Below are 15,351 nucleotides of genomic sequence, written 5' to 3'. Positions count from 1 at the left end.
AAAAATTCTACCCATTAAACTATGACACAATGCTAAGATATACCAATGGTTATAAACTGCATCACAATTTTAAAGATTTTTAAAATTGTTGGAAAAGCGTCCTGAGAGTCCATGAAATCAGATAATATGCACCCTAAGCCCAAACAAACATTTTGTGGCCACCCAGTTCTGAATTGTTTGCAGATTTTGTGTATTTAATAACTATCTCCACCCAGTTTACTTTATTTTGCCTTTTAAAACCCTCTTCTTGGCTTCGTTACTCTATTTCTCAGGATGTAACTTTGACTTTGCTAAAAAGCAGTTTTGGCCATCTACTTGTAGAGTTGGGTCTCTGACCCTCTTGGTGACACATCCTTCTCTGACCTATCTGTGCCTCCCAAGAGGGTGTAGATGTGCACTATGAATGCCCACTGGGCTCTTTCTCACCTTGTGAGCAGAACCTGGTCATCAGGGCATAATGTTCTCTACACAGCCATGGAAGAGCTTCCATTCAGTATTGGTTGAGCTTCCTGAAAGTGCCTTCTGGCGTCATGTGGATGCTCTAGGTTACAACATTGGCTTATCCCTGGAGGCAAGGAATTTGCAGGCTGGTGGGAGAGTCCATGCATAGAAAGCAACTAGATTTCACCTCATTTTAGCCATGACAGGCAGCTCCATGAGGGAATAAAGCTCCTCTTCACCTCCTTCTTGATGTACCATTCCCCTCTTCTTTTCCCCTGACCCAGTGGACCCTCTTCATAACATGAAAGGGGTGTGATTTCCCACACATTGCAGAGAAGCCTATGAGGAATTATCCACAAGCGGGCCACCTGTGCCCATGAGCACACTTTGGACAGGAAGTTGCTCTAATTCAAATCCGCCACCCCAAACAGGAGCAGGAATAAGTCATCATGAGGATGATGTTTGAAGTCTTGGAGAGAGAACCCTTCAGGGAGGCCCTGTGCCCCCTGACCTTAGGATATGATCCCTTGCAGCTCCTATCTGCTTCATAGTTCTGTTCCCTTCCTTCCTGGCCCCAGCACCACCACTGCTGGGAATAAGAATAGAACCCACTCTGGACCCAGCATCCAGCTCAGCCAGGCTTCTTGCAAGGGTGTCCTTGCCTTGTTTCTCAACTCAGTACAGCATAGCTTTCACCTCCTGAGAGCTCTGCTGAATGATTTTGCTGAGTTCCTCCGTAATCTCCTAATTGTCAAATTCAGTGGACAATCTACTTCTCATCTCTGACCTCTTTTCAACATTCAGCTCTGGTGACCACCCCCTCCTTGGAACACCTTTTCCATGGTGTCTGTGTCAGTTCTCGGGCCTGGGCCTACCTTTAACAGCCTTTCCTTTCTGTATCCTTCGGTGGCTGGCCCAGGTCTGCCTACATGATTCTTGCAATTTTTTCGCCTTTATCAACATCCTTCCTCTGGAGATTTTATTCACAGTCTCTCCTTCCATGTGGAAGACACCTGGTTCCACATCTTAATCTCAGTCCTGTTTTCTCAGATTCAGACCCATAGCTTTGTCCTGCTAAACATCTTTCTCTGGGTGCCTCCTTTGATTCCTCAAATTCTACATGTTCTAAATGCTTTATAGTGTCTCTCAGACCTGATCTTTTCCTGTATTACTTTTTTTGGTTCATGAATTCACCATTTACCCAGTTATCCACACCAGAATCCTCTAAATCAATTTCTTTCCTTGACCACTTGTAACCAACTGGTTACCAGATTCTGTCCTACTGCCCATATCTGTCTCAGATTTTTTTCCTCCTCACCATCCTTGATTCACGACATGTTCGTTTGCTATAATGATCAAATGATCGGCTTCAACAACAGAAATTTATTTTCTTAAAATTCTGGAGGTTGGAAGTCTGATTTCAAGTCATCAGCAGGGTTGTTTCTTTTTTCTGAGTCCTGTGTACTTGGCTCACAAATAGCTGGTCTCTCTGTGTGTCTGTGTCCTGTTTCCCTCTTCTTAGGAAACCAGTCATAGCAGATTAGGGCCCACCCTAATGACCTCATTTTAAGCTGATTAACTCTTTAAAGACCCTATCTCCAGACAGAGTCACATTCTGAGGTGCTGACATTTAGGATTTCAACATGAATTTTAGGGGACACAATTCATGCCATAACAGATGTCCTTCTCGTGTCCTTACTAGCTAATGTGTGCTCTCTTCATTAGTTTCCCTACTTCCGGTATCATCTCCCTTCTAATGTATCCTCCATACCACCATCTGAGAGATTAATCTGATTTCAGATATGAGCACATTACTCTCCCTGCTTCAAACTCGTTAATGGCTCCCAGTCACATAGAGTACAACATCTAGGTTCCTTCAAAGGGCATTCTTCCATGTTCTGACTCAGCCACCATCCTATTTATGCTCTATTCTAACCACTTTGAGATATTAAAATTCCCTAAAGGTTTTGAACCCGCACCTCTGTGCCTTTGCACACACAGTATTCTATATCTGGAATATTCTTCACCATACCTTCCTGTGCTGGCCCTGACTCAAATTTCTAAGACTCCTTGTAGGTAGCACATTCTGGAGGAAATCTTACCGTAGAGTAACCAGGAAGAGATACGACAAATAACAATAGTACCAACTGAAGGAAATTGTTAATATATGAAAAAACATCCCTTTCATATGAATGTAGTGAAAGAATATGTTAAATGTAAATTAAGCTAGTCGTTAAAGATTTTTTTTTATTTAAATTCAATTAGCCAACATATAGTACATCATTTGTTTCAGATGTAGTTTGCAATAATTCGTTATAGATTTTTCTCGTTCTGCAGAGTCCCTGGAGCTCTCCTAAAGGACAGATTAGGAACTTTTCGTCTTCCTTTTCATCATTTTCTTAGCCATCAGCTCAGGATCGTCATCCTACTTAATCATTTCCTGACACCTTCCTGAGTTGGGAGTCCACAGGGCTGTGGAGAGGTTCAGAGCACTACCTCTCAGCAGTCTCTGTTCTTTTGCTCTAGACACACAGTAACAATGCAGCTTCCCCCACAGCTTTTCTGAAAATAGGAGCACAAATTGCAAGAAATGTGGTACAAATTGGGAGATGTCAGTCCATTAGGAGTGGTGCGGGAAATCTGCTGGAGTCAGGGGGAAGAGGTGTAAATTGCAGGATAATATAAAGGGGAGGTCAGCCCGTTAGTAATGCAAGGAATATGATGGACTTAAAGAAAAGGTATAAATTATGGGGTATTGTAAAGAAGAGGTCAGTACATTAGTAACATGGGAAAACTGGCAGATTTGGGAGGAAAAGGTGCAAATTGTAGGATAATGTGAGGTAGGGGCTTCACTATAACGATGAGCTTCCATCGTATCAAGGAGGCTTGTTGGCCACTGGCTAGAACATTCAGTATTTTTATAGTTTCATCTTATAACAGATCTTTATGACTTTTAGAATTCTTGATTAAATTCCAAGCTTATATTACAGAGCAAAATTACTATTCTTGCCCAAGAGAGGAAAAACACTGAGTCAGAAAGATTCCCTCAAAACTTCTGAATGTCTGAAACTATAAACCTCATATTTGTCAACCCTAGTAAACACCTTTTTTGGAACCCTTTGTTGCACACAGACACATACTCCTCCAAGAGGCTTTATAAACAGGACTGTCATTTCTGGGTTCAAGATAGAATTTAAAACAATACAATAAAGCTTTTAAACAATTTTTCAAGTATAACAGATAATAAGCCATTTTTCTCAATGGAACTCTTTTGTATCTAAACATCTTATGAACAAGGCATTGACTTACCTTTGTTCCAGGATATCTTTTCAAGGATGTTTGGATAGTGAACAGGCTTAGAAGATAGAGTTAAGGTCTCATTCCAGAATAAAAAGCGGGCATGCTTACCAACTATTTTAAAAGACGTGGGCTCCCTAAATTCAGGCTTCCCTTCTGTAATGCAACCCCCTCTGTATGTGTAAATATCTATCAGGGCTCATCTGCATCATCCCATAGGACTTGTGGGTAAAGGGAACTGACACAAATGTGCTGACCCTCACGCTGCTGGCTGTGCCATGAGTAATGGAGTCCTTTGCCTGTGAACCAGTAATCCTGGGTCTTCTGCCAGTGTCCATGAATCGATGGCAGCTTGCCTTGGTAGCTTGCAGGGAGGCTGAATTCCCAGATCCTTCACAGTTCTTAACAGTTTTATCAACAAGGGTGGGATGCTGACAGTGACATGGCTTTCTGGAAGAAGGATGAGGAAATCATGGTCCCTAACAGGATTTGAAGAAAGTCCATGAGAATTAGTAGCAAATATGTTGTCCAAATTAGATGGTCAACCAGGCAGTAAAGGTCTTTTGCTTTGTTACTTGTTAATAAAGAGGAACTGGGGAGGTTGTTGTAGTAGTCATAGAGAGCTGCCCAGACAGTGTCTGGGTTGTTGCTAACCCCACTCAGGGCAAGAGGACCTCCTCACCAATAGGGGAGTCAGCCTCAAGTCTGTTCTGTAGTAACAACTAGTACAAAGATTCATATCGGTGGCAGAAAGTTCTCCCTCTTTTTCAGACAACAGCTATATAGACGGACACCTATGCTGAGTGAGAATGAAGGGAAATATGTGACTGCTATGGACAGAGCCCGAAAGTGGCCCTAAAACTGGCTGATTCTCTTGGGAGATGAGGAGCAGGGCACAAAACGCCTATTAAGGAAGAATGGCAACAGCTAAGCCATCTTATAGCTCAGCTCCACCCACCTTCTGTGGTGCAAACTGCAGATGCATTTGGAGATAAGGTCTCAAAGTTTTTGCATTGTTTAGCCAACTAATTAATATACATTTAAAGGTCTATCTTGGAAAATCATTATTTTGAAAAGCAAGGGAATGATAAATTCAAAATTCAGGAGAGTGATTACTTCTGAAGGTGAGGCACAGGGCTGCCGATCAGGAAGGACCACACAGGTAGCTACAACATTGCTGGTCCCTTTCTAGTTAAGTCAGGGCGTGACTTTGCAAGTCTTGGTTTTATTATCACGCTTCACAATGCAACTATTTGTTACATATATTCACTCTTTATATGTCTTCACTATGACATAATAAATTTTTGCAACAAGCTTAGGGAAATTTAGTTTGTGGTTAGAATTACTGGATTGCTATGAATTACAACATATTTGTTGGATTTTCATGTGGATTTTAGTGGGGTGGAGAATAATGTCTTCCCATAAGAACCCTACTACATCCAACAGGAAAATGGTATATCTGCATGTCTTCATGGGAGAAATCCTGGAGAGGTTCAGTGTTTTACCCTTTTGGATGGTAGATATGTCATGAAATTAGTGATCCCGTTTATCTGCATATGTACTGTCTGCGGTTTTAGCTACCTGCACTCCACTTCAATCCAGAAGCAGATGATCCTCCTCCTGAATGTATCTTGAGGTCAATAGAAGCTTCACGCTACATCACAATGCCTGTGTCATTCACCTCATCTCATCACATAGGCATTTTGTCATCTCACATCATCACAAGAAGAAGATCTATTGCAGCACAATAAGATATTTTGAGAGAGACCACATTCACCTAACTTTTATTAAAATATATTGTTAAAATTTTCTGTATAATTAGCTATTGCTGGTACTGGCATACCTCGTTTTATTGCACTTTGCTTTATTACACTTTGCAAGTATTACATTTTTTTACAAATTGAAGATTTGTGGCAACCCTGCATCAAGCAAGTCTATTGGCACCATTTTCCCAACAGCATTTGCTCTCTTCATGTTTCTATCACATTTTGGTAATTCTTGTACTATTCCAAACTTTCCATCATTATTGTTACGATCTATAATCAGTGATTATGACTTGCTGAAAGCTTGATTGATGGTTAGCATTTTTAGCAATAAGTTTTTTTAAAATTAAGGTGTGCACATTGGGTTTTCTTTAGATGCATGCTATTGCACACTTAATAGACTACAAGTAGAGTGTAAATATAACTTTTTTGTGCACCAGGAAACCAAAAATTCATTTCAGTTTCTTAATTGTGATATTCACTCTATTGCAGTGGTTTGGAACCAACCCACAGTATCTCTGGGGTATGCCTGTAATCTCTTACTGTACCTAACTTATAAACTAAACTTTACCATAGGTATGTATCTATAGGAAAAAATAGTATGAATAGGGTTTGGTACTATCTGCTAATTTAGACACCCCTGGGGTCTTGGAACAAATCCCCTGTGGATAAGGAGGGACTGTTGCCTTGCAAATTAAGTGCTCTCATATTTGCTCAAGCTAAGACTAATTAGAAATTATTTTAGTTTGAGGTCTAATTCTAGATACAGTTCATTTCCATCATTCCAGAAACAGCTTATGAATGCTTTCTATATTTATAATGCTGAGGGGACATTACCCAGGCATTTGAGAAATTGGGAAAATATTATGTGTACTCTACCAACTTCACTGTCCTTGGGAATTGGGGAAGCCCATCTCATTTCCCTTCCAAATTCTATCTTCTGTATCATCAGGAAAGAGAGGAGTTCTCCAAACCTGTCTCAGGAGGCAAGACCCTAAAGAGAGTTTTGTTTCTTATGTCCCCTAAGAATGAGTGTATCTCCTTGCTGACAACTTAGCCTACAACGAAGCTGAGGCTTCTGGGGGCTGCTTGCTTTATCATGTGTGGGAGGATTAGCACACTTCTTGGTCTTGCTGACCTTGAAAGTTAAGTCACTAGATCCTTTGTGAGGTCACCCTTAAGATGTTGTCATTATACTACTAGCTCAATACTTTTATCACCTATTTTGGACCAAACGTGGTTAGCACTTTTTTTCATTTATCCTTTATAGCAACCAGTGGTGGCTGTTATCACCACGCACCATTTTATACTGAAGCAGAACTCATGTTCTCCAAACCAGAATGCAAAGTAGGTCTTACAGATTATAAAACTCATGCTTTTAACAATACCAGAGCCTTCTCATTTAATCCACTAATTCTAATAATATCATGAAAGCGTATAAAATTTTTTACCTGGTGGAAGTCAGAATGCCACAAGGTTTGGTGATCAGCAGAAGTGGTGTGGAAAGGACAACTGGGCCAAGCTCTGTGGCCTTTGGGCTACCCTGCACCCCAGGGTAGCCTCTCTCTTGAATGAATCCCATACTTTTTCTTCTCATCAAAACATTATCATCAGTATCTGGGTGGTTAAAGTTTTTGAATAAGCTGGATTTATCATTCCTAAAGTGTGACGGGTGAAGTGAACAGTCATGTGAGATTTTTGGCTAAGTGTAATTGTATTTCCTTACCATGCTGGACGAAGACCAAGTATCCACACATTTGTTTCTATGAGAAAGCAAGCAGGATTTGAACAATGCCTGGTTTCCGGTATTCTTGTGAATGGTGTGAATGTCATTTTCCCCTGGTCCTAATGAGGGAAGTCAATTACTTAATGTGAAACGGGTATCAAAGGCAGAGTTGGAAGTGTCTTTATCCTTGGCTTGCAGATTTGTCTTTATTTGGCCACATGAAAAATAAATAAAGACTTTAATCTGACTTATAGAATGCTTAAAAGAAGGAACTGCCGTGTAGAGATAGGAGCAAGTCTCCCCTAGAAGGGACCTCAGGCTGACAGCATGGTTGAAGATGAGTACTTGGTGCTTGAGAACCCGGGAATAGAACTCCCCAGTTGCAGTGTTTTCAGGAAAGCGTTTTACATAAGATAGTCCACTAATTCTAGTTGTCTTTTCATATAGGTACTTCTGTGTGCCTCGTTTTGGTGGGGCTTGATGCAAAAATCCAAATATCTTTCCTCGTAGTAAGAATATTTCATATCACGAACTCTTCCTGAGGACCACACAGTCTTGTACATAGTGATGGTTGAAATCTAATGCTTCATTTGAAGGCCACACCATCCTACAAACTGCATGAAGGCCTTGGAAGCTGATCAAAAAGAAATTTTTATTTTCGCTCAGTCCTTCTGGGCTTCTTCTCGGGGCCAGTTCTTCGATTCAGTGATCAGATCACACAGTATTGATCCACCAACTAAACAGTTGTTTACTGCACACTTATAATGGGCATAGTTCAGAATTTTCCCGTTTGGAAGAAACAAAGAAAGTTTGTCCCCAGCTAAGAATGGATTGGTTTCCAAAGTTTGGGGGAGTTGAATCTGGAACCTAGCATGTCAGGCTCAGAAAGTATAATAAAATAATGCTTAATTTCCCAGGCTAGTCCAGTAGGCATCTTTAATTCCTGATGTGGTTGATCCATACCCCTAAAGCCTATGTGTCCTGTAAGTGTTAAAATACAAGAAGAAAAAGGAGGAGCAGTCTCTTCTCTGCCTTTCTGGGCTCTAAGGCTCACCCGTTCTTCATTGTCTTCCCAAGGTCCCCAGGGTCCTAAAATCACTAGCTGCTCATCTGCCACTCTGCGTCCCATCAAAACTCTAATTTCCTCATTGTACTTGATCTCAGGTGTATGATAGTAGGGAAATACTTTGATTAAACTAATTCACACTAAAGTATGCATGACTAATAATAGCCCCTTCATCCTCCCAGAGGCATTTGCATTATTAAAAAAATGCTTATTAAACCAGTATGGATTATTCAGGACCTAAAATAAGGTGAAAAAAAAAGATTAAGGCAGAGCAAGGGAAGTTATGTTGGGATATAACAGGGAAGAACAGCTCAACGTGGAGTTTGCTCCATGGGGCTAGCTTCCCTAAGGCAGTCCTGCTTCTTATCACTTCTTTGTGCTGTTTTTGAACTCATTAGTTCTAGAAAAGGCCAAGTGTTAATATAGTAAGGCAGCAGTAGAAGCTCCATTGGGGATGAGGTTTGGGGAGTGGGCTGTCAAGGGCTAGAGTTATTGGCTGAGGACATCAGTGACCCAATGATTATAGGGGTGAATTATGTGTAAGGCATGGACACTGGCCTCAGGAAAGAGACACAGGTGTCACAGTCAATAGAGACCAGAAATCATGAGATCCTTGAGCAAATTCAGGCCCTATCAACTGATGATGAGCAAATAGCCCTGTTCCTGCCTTCGCACTTTGGTACAGTCAAGTCAGGAAAGTAGACCTTAGGTAAATAATTACTTTAAAATTAGACCATCAGAAGTCTCTCTCCCTGCCACATTAGATTAAGCAAAGGGTATCATAACTGCCATAAGGGCCCTGATTGACCTGGGTGTTGCAGTGGCTTCTCTCCAGGGAGAGGTGGTCAGGAAAGACCTGGGATCCTGTCGGGTCAACCCATGAAGAGAGTGGGGACAGCCAGGCCACGTGGAGAGCATCTTAGGCAAATTGCACAGTGTTTGCAAAACCTGGTGGAGAAAGAATCCATGGTGCCTATGAGGAACTGCCAGTGAGGCTTGCAGAGGGAGGACCCATGACCACAGGAGCCCAGAGACAAACAAAGCTACAGTGTTGTAGCCGCATCAGAGGCTTGGGACCTCAAAGATCTAGGGCCTGACTTTAAACTTTTTATTTTAAATATTTTATTTATTGGGATCCCTGGGTGGCGCAGCGGTTTAGCGCCTGCCTTTGGCCCAGGGCACGATCCTGGGGATCTGGGATCGAATCCCACGTCGGGCTCCCGGTGCATGGAGCCTGCTTCTCCCTCTGCCTGTGTCTCTGCCTCTCTCTCTCTCTGTGTGACTATCATAAATAAATAAAAATTTAAAAAAATTTTTTTAAAAAGATTTTATTTATTTATAGACACAGGCAGAGGGAGAAGCAGGCTCCCTGTGGGGAGCCCGATGCAGGACTTGATCCCATGACCCCGGGATCACACCCTGAGCCGAAGGCAGACACTCAACCTCTGAGCCACCCGGGTGCCCCTTGACTTTAAGCTTTTAAGCAAAGGAGTGACTGTGTGGCCCTGACTATACGTGTAACAGGTTTAGAGAAGGGAAATCTATTCATAAACTAAAATCTAAAAAAGATAAAAATTAAAATCTGAGGGGAGCACGGGATACGCTGTTGTTGCCTCCTCTGTGTGATTTGTGATTTGAGGGCTGCCCATCAAGGCCCCTGCTCCAAAGTATCTTTCCTGTCACCCCTGACAGTGTCTAAACTCCTATAATTGAAAAACCTAGCTCTTTTAAAATTCAGGTTCCCTAACAAGCAAGGCTAAGGCAAAAAGTGACATTTTAAAAAGATTGTTCAGACCTCCAAGTCATCCTTTTCTAAAAATGACTTTTCTTCTTTCTGTGACATCTCTTCCTCCTTCAGATGCCCAGGGCTCACCTGCCTGTCTCTAAATCAACACCTGATTTCAAGAGAGGACCTGTCTGAAGGATTTACATGGGCTTTATGATGCAGTTTTGAATCAGTCTGTTGCCTTCTCCTAAGATGTAAATGTGTGACCAGCTGTAACTCAAATTGCCTTAAGTAATAAGCGAAATCTGTTTGTTCACACACCTGAACCCAGGAGTAGGGAGATACACTTGGGTATAATTTGACTGGGGCTGGGGCTCCGCTCTGCCTCTCTGGTACTCTTTAGATTTACCCTTGGCTGTGTCCTCTCCTCTGTGACTGGCCTGACGCCCCTTGTGGTTACAGCACTGACTGTGGTATCTCCAGCCCCCACAGCCTGAGCTGAAAGCTGCTCTCCTCAGAAGGAGAGTCAGAAGTCCTGAGCTCCTCCCTAAGGTGAGTGGTGTCTGCTAATCTGAGAACCAGTCACCATGGGCAAGGAGGTGGCATCCTGCTCATTGGCAGCACATCCCTGGAGCTTGGGTGGGATCCTTCCCTCCCAGATCACAGGGATGCTCCAGCAGTGAGGGCAGAGTCCGGTGGGTCCTAAGGAAGAGCCAGACAATGCTGATGGCCCAGAGGTATTTATATTTTAAACTTTTTGTCTACTTGTAGAATGTTAGAGAAATGTGGGCATCAGCAAGCAGATGGGAAGGGAATTATTTTTAGAGTGGATAATGGGACCATCCTGAGGGTCCCCACACCAGCCTTCCTCCTGATATTCAGTCACCAATCTGCTAGAATGGTTCAGGTTATCCAGTAATTGTTGTCTCTGACATCCCTATGTTGTAGGCATTTGAACTTGGGTGTCTGTGACCTTCAAAGAGGCTATGTGTGTGGCTGTGGTGGGTGGAATTCAAAAAAAGATGTAGATCTGTTTGTTTAGGATAATTCCAGGATAAGATAAAATAATTATGCATTATTTAAAACTATTATTTTTTAAAAGTTACAGTGTTCCTCATTGGATGTATTAGAATAACTTTATAAATTGGAGTTTGGCAGGAGGGGAGGAAGGTAGCAAATAAGGCTTATTGGTTAATGAAAAGTTTGACGATCTTTGTTCTCTATCTACCTTATCTAAGTTTAAAGACATTTTTATTGTTTTTTTAAGATTTTATTTAATTATTCATGAGAGACACAGAGAGAGGCAGAGACATAGGCAGAGGGAGAAGGCTCCCTTTGGGGAGCCTGATGTGGGACTTGATACCAGGACCCCAGGATCATGACCTGAGCCAAAGGCAGACACTCAACCACTGAGCCACCCAGGTGTCCCTAAAGACATTTTAAAATTCAGAATACATGAATTTTCAGGTTATTTTTTTTTATGGGAATCGCTTCATTTCTTAGAATATTTACTTGTCTAAGTGATACAAGGCTATATTGAATTCTTCAGAAATATTTATAAATAAGGCAAAAAAATATATGTAGATATAGCTTTAAAATTTCTAATCCCAGTTCTTTTCTTCCCAAACAACTATATTTTGTTAGTATCACATAGATATTAAAATGAAAAGGTGAGGGGTACCTGGGTGGCTCAGTCCATTAAGCATCTGCCTTCCGCTTAGGTCATGATCTCCAGATCCTGGGATTGGAGCCCCATCCTTGGGCTCCCTACTCAGTAGGGAGCCTGCTTCTACCTCTCCCTCTGCAACCCCCCTGCTCTTGTGCTCTCTCTCTCTCTCAAATATATAAATAAAGTCTTTAAAAAATAAAAAAAAAAATAAAAAGGAGCATACACACCCTCATCAGCAACGTTGGTGTGCGGGATGCCTCCTAGTTGCTGGGGATACAGAGAAATAAAAGGCATACTTCCTATGCTCAGGGAACTTCAGATGATCTATTTGGGAAGAAAATAGATCATGTTTGGGAAGAAAATGGGCAGTTTATTCACAGCCCCATCCCATGAGTGAGATAAAATGAGGAACAATTGCTGGGGTGAGAGCAGGCCTGTAGAGGGTGAGAGAGGTATGGGTATAGGCAGGGAAGGGAAGAACATCTAAGGCCTACTAAGTTTACATTTGTAGTTTCCTTTTATTCTGTTTTCCCTAAACTTATTATTAGAGCTCCAAGATTTTCTTGCTGTATTGATATTTTCTGCAGAATTGTTAGATTTGGTCATATGGATCCCTTCCAGTCGTTTGTGTATTTTCTAACATTTCTGTAATGATTTTGTATGATTCAGAATCGTTTTGTAATGCTGTAATAATATAATTCTAAATTTCTTTTACAGTGATGAAGAAAGTATTGCCAAAAGCAAACTAGAAAACAAAAGTGTCAACTGTTCATCTCTTATGAAATAAATGTAGGAAAAAATACTCCTCTATAGGCACTAAAAACTGTCCCATCTACACAGTCACTGTTTTATAGCATCTTAAAACATTTGAGGCAAATGTTAAAATCTCTCTAAAATATCAGAGGAGGGAAAACTAAGAAAAATATTTAGAGATTTTGTCCCCGTGATTTTTCTAATTAAAAAAAATGCTTTTAGTGTTTCTGTTATTATACTTTAAGAAATTAAAGTAATAACCGTTAAAATTGAAGCAAGATGTGCTTTCTATTCTCTCTCAATCTTTACATGATTAAAATTAAGCTTTGGCATAGCTGTGATACAATTCAATTTAGGAAATATATATGGAAACCCTTTTGCTGCCACCTCCTCCATTACTGTGGCATCTACAAGAACTGCCTTCTCATTGCAATAATTGTGAGATGTGAGCATTCCAGATGTGACTGCAGGGAAAAATAAAATTCACTATGAAAGGGGGTTAGGTGGTGGAGGCATCATCCAAGATGATGGATCTCAGTGTATTCGTTTTGACCCACAAAGGGGAAAGTCTTTCCAGGTTAGGGGTGCTGAGGTTGGATTCAGCTGGGCAGGTACTGATTCTTGGACAAGGAATGGATATGATGAGAAAGGCCTTTACTTGCTGCAGGTTGTACCATAGAATAAAGAAGTGGCTGGTCCACTGGAAGCCATTGCCACTGACTGGGGCCTAATTGATGAGGTTCTGCTTCAAGGATAAAGGAGATGGATATGTGAAAGGAAAGGTCAAGTCTTAGAATGTTATCCAGAGGAAGAGGATAGCCTCAAAAGCTGATTGGATATTGGGAAGCAATACTAGGAGAATGATCCAGGTTAGCTCCAAGGGCTGGGAGCCTAGACAAGTAGGAGAATCATGGTGTTATGTTAGCATAAATGGAGGGTTAGAAAGAGAAGTGGACCAGGAAGAGCTTTGAGAGGGCACCATGGTTAGGGGGGAAACCAGACAAGGAATGGTCAGAGGAGATCCAGGAAACTGCAGTTTCATGGGGAAAAAAAAGAGGGTGGGGAGGAGAGTATTTCAGGAAGACAGTAAACAGAGAAGTCAAGAAATGAAAATGAGAGTCTGAGTTTGATTTGGTACAGGAGAAGGACAAAAGTTTGACCTTTCAGAAAAGTGGTGAAAGTGGATGTCAGATAGCAAAGACCCTGAAAAGGTTTGTGTTATTGGTGAGACTGTAATACAAGATCCTTCAGCTATTTCCAGTAAAAACCCCCTTGAAGGAAATCCACTCCTTCCCTGACTAGTAACAAAATGCCAGCCTGTTATTAATACCTGTAGATTTAAAATGTACCTATTTTCATTGTAACTCAAAAACATTATTTTTACAAACCATTTGGAAATAACGTTTTTATTTTCTTTGATTCTTCTCTTTCAAAATTTTGCTTATCCCTCTCTGAGATTTATTTCTAGGTCATTGATTCAGATTCCAAAACTAGTATTTTCTATAAGCTTATTTTATGCCTACTAGAGTTTAAATTCAAACATTTTTCTGACAGTAGCAACCGAAATAGCTTCAAAGACCATTTTTTACATCCACCTTGCTTTTTCTTTGTTGATTGTATCTTTTCAAAAATGCCCCAGATTGATAGCTCCTGAGATAGTATGCTATAGTAACAACACACACTTTTTAGAATTGAGAAATATACTTTGGCCTCATTCTGGTTCTTGAAGACGCCTTTTACTCCTAAGAGGAGCCAGTCAAGAAGAAAGTACATTCAAACTAGAGTCACAGGAACTAGGTTCTGTGCCTGTCCTTGTTGTATGACCTTGGGTCAACATCTAGAGTTTTTCTTCTATGAAGTGAGAGAGTTGTAGTAGAGGGTCAGTTAGGTCTCTTTCCAATGGAAAAATCTCAGAATGCATGAATATACTACTTTATTCTTTAACTTAGTCTTCAAGCCTACCGAGTGGTGTGATTCCACATCTGAAGGTGTGGTTGGGTTCCTCGTGTGCTCTCCCTTCCCTATCCCTAAAGATACTGTATCCTCTGCCTATGGTGACCATCATCTCCCCCTTCCTGGGGTCAAGTCTTATGCTTCTAATCTCATGGTGCCTATTTTCTCGGATACAGTGGCACCCCCAGCACCGAACACCTCCAGTACAAGATCAGGTGCTCAGGAAATGGGTTGTATTCTATTTTCTTTTCATTGAAATATAGCTGACACACAATGTTACATTAGTTTCAGGTGTACAACATAGTGATTCAGCAACCCTATATATTAGGCTATGCTCACCACAAATGTAGCCACCATCTGTCACCATACAATGCTATCACAATATCATTGGCTCCTTAGGATCCCTGGATGGCTGGGATCCCCCAATGGCTCAGTGGTTTGGCGCCTGCCTTTGGCCCACTGCCTTTGGAGTCCCAGGATTGAGTCCCACATTGGGCTCCCTGCATGGAGCCTGCTTCTCCCTTCCTCCTGTGTCTCTGCCTCTCTCTGTCTCTCATTCTGTGTTTGTCATGAATAAATAAATAAAATATTAAAAAATAATACCATTGACTCTGTTCCCTATGCTGTACCTTTCATCCCTGTGACTTAGGTTGTACTGTATTATTGTTCACCTTTGTGTAGTGGAGAACCACCAGCTTAAGCATTGGAATCAATTATGTGTTTGAAAACATGGAGATTTCTAGGTCCCACTCCACTGCCTTTGGTATTTGATTTTTAGGGAATGGACCCATAGGTCTTTTTCATGTGAGAAGCACTTATCTACCTTCTGTGATTCCTGAATGTCACATATAGTTTATATCAGTTCATCCCCAAGCTTGAGGATAATTTCTGGGAGAAATCAGGTGTATAATAAATGATTGTGAATAAATGAGCCCCAGTTTTGAGATAAATAATAAA

At 41.2% G+C, this 15,351-nt stretch overlaps 1 protein-coding gene and 1 long non-coding RNA gene across 21 annotated transcripts in view; one reads left to right on the top strand and one right to left on the bottom strand.

The window, feature by feature from the left end:
• The window catches only part of EFCAB11 (EF-hand calcium binding domain 11), a 144,836-nt gene that overhangs the window by 65,148 nt on the left and 64,337 nt on the right, over positions 1–15,351 (top strand). For 2 of the 17 annotated variants that reach the window (XR_012037072.1, XR_012037071.1), the window contains exons 6-7: positions 4,510–5,729; positions 10,152–10,571. The exons of 12 other annotated variants lie outside the window; for them this stretch is intronic. The gene's annotated coding sequence lies outside the window, so the exon portion shown is untranslated. Of the gene's footprint in view, positions 1–4,509; positions 5,730–10,151; positions 10,757–15,351 lie in introns of all 17 variants that reach the window. 3 more of the 17 variants (XR_012037074.1, XR_012037076.1, XR_012037070.1) reach the window with 2 other exon arrangements.
• On the bottom strand, positions 2,669–5,485 carry LOC140640374 (uncharacterized). Of its 4 annotated transcripts, none has more exons than XR_012037089.1 (3): positions 5,320–5,485; positions 3,751–4,188; positions 2,669–3,003 (listed from the first exon to the last, which is right to left on the bottom strand). It is a non-coding gene; the product is annotated as an uncharacterized lncRNA (long non-coding RNA). The 4 variants fall into 4 exon arrangements; XR_012037090.1 differs by lacking the exon at positions 5,320–5,485 and adding an exon at positions 4,855–4,924; XR_012037091.1 differs by lacking the exon at positions 5,320–5,485 and adding an exon at positions 4,697–4,848.

The sequence above is a fragment of the Canis lupus genome, chromosome 9 (genome assembly GCF_048164855.1).
Source record: "Canis lupus baileyi chromosome 9, mCanLup2.hap1, whole genome shotgun sequence".
Taxonomy (NCBI): Eukaryota; Metazoa; Chordata; class Mammalia; order Carnivora; family Canidae; genus Canis; species Canis lupus.
The sequence above is the reverse complement of the archived record's forward strand: the minus strand, read 5'-3'. Positions and strand labels throughout refer to the sequence as shown.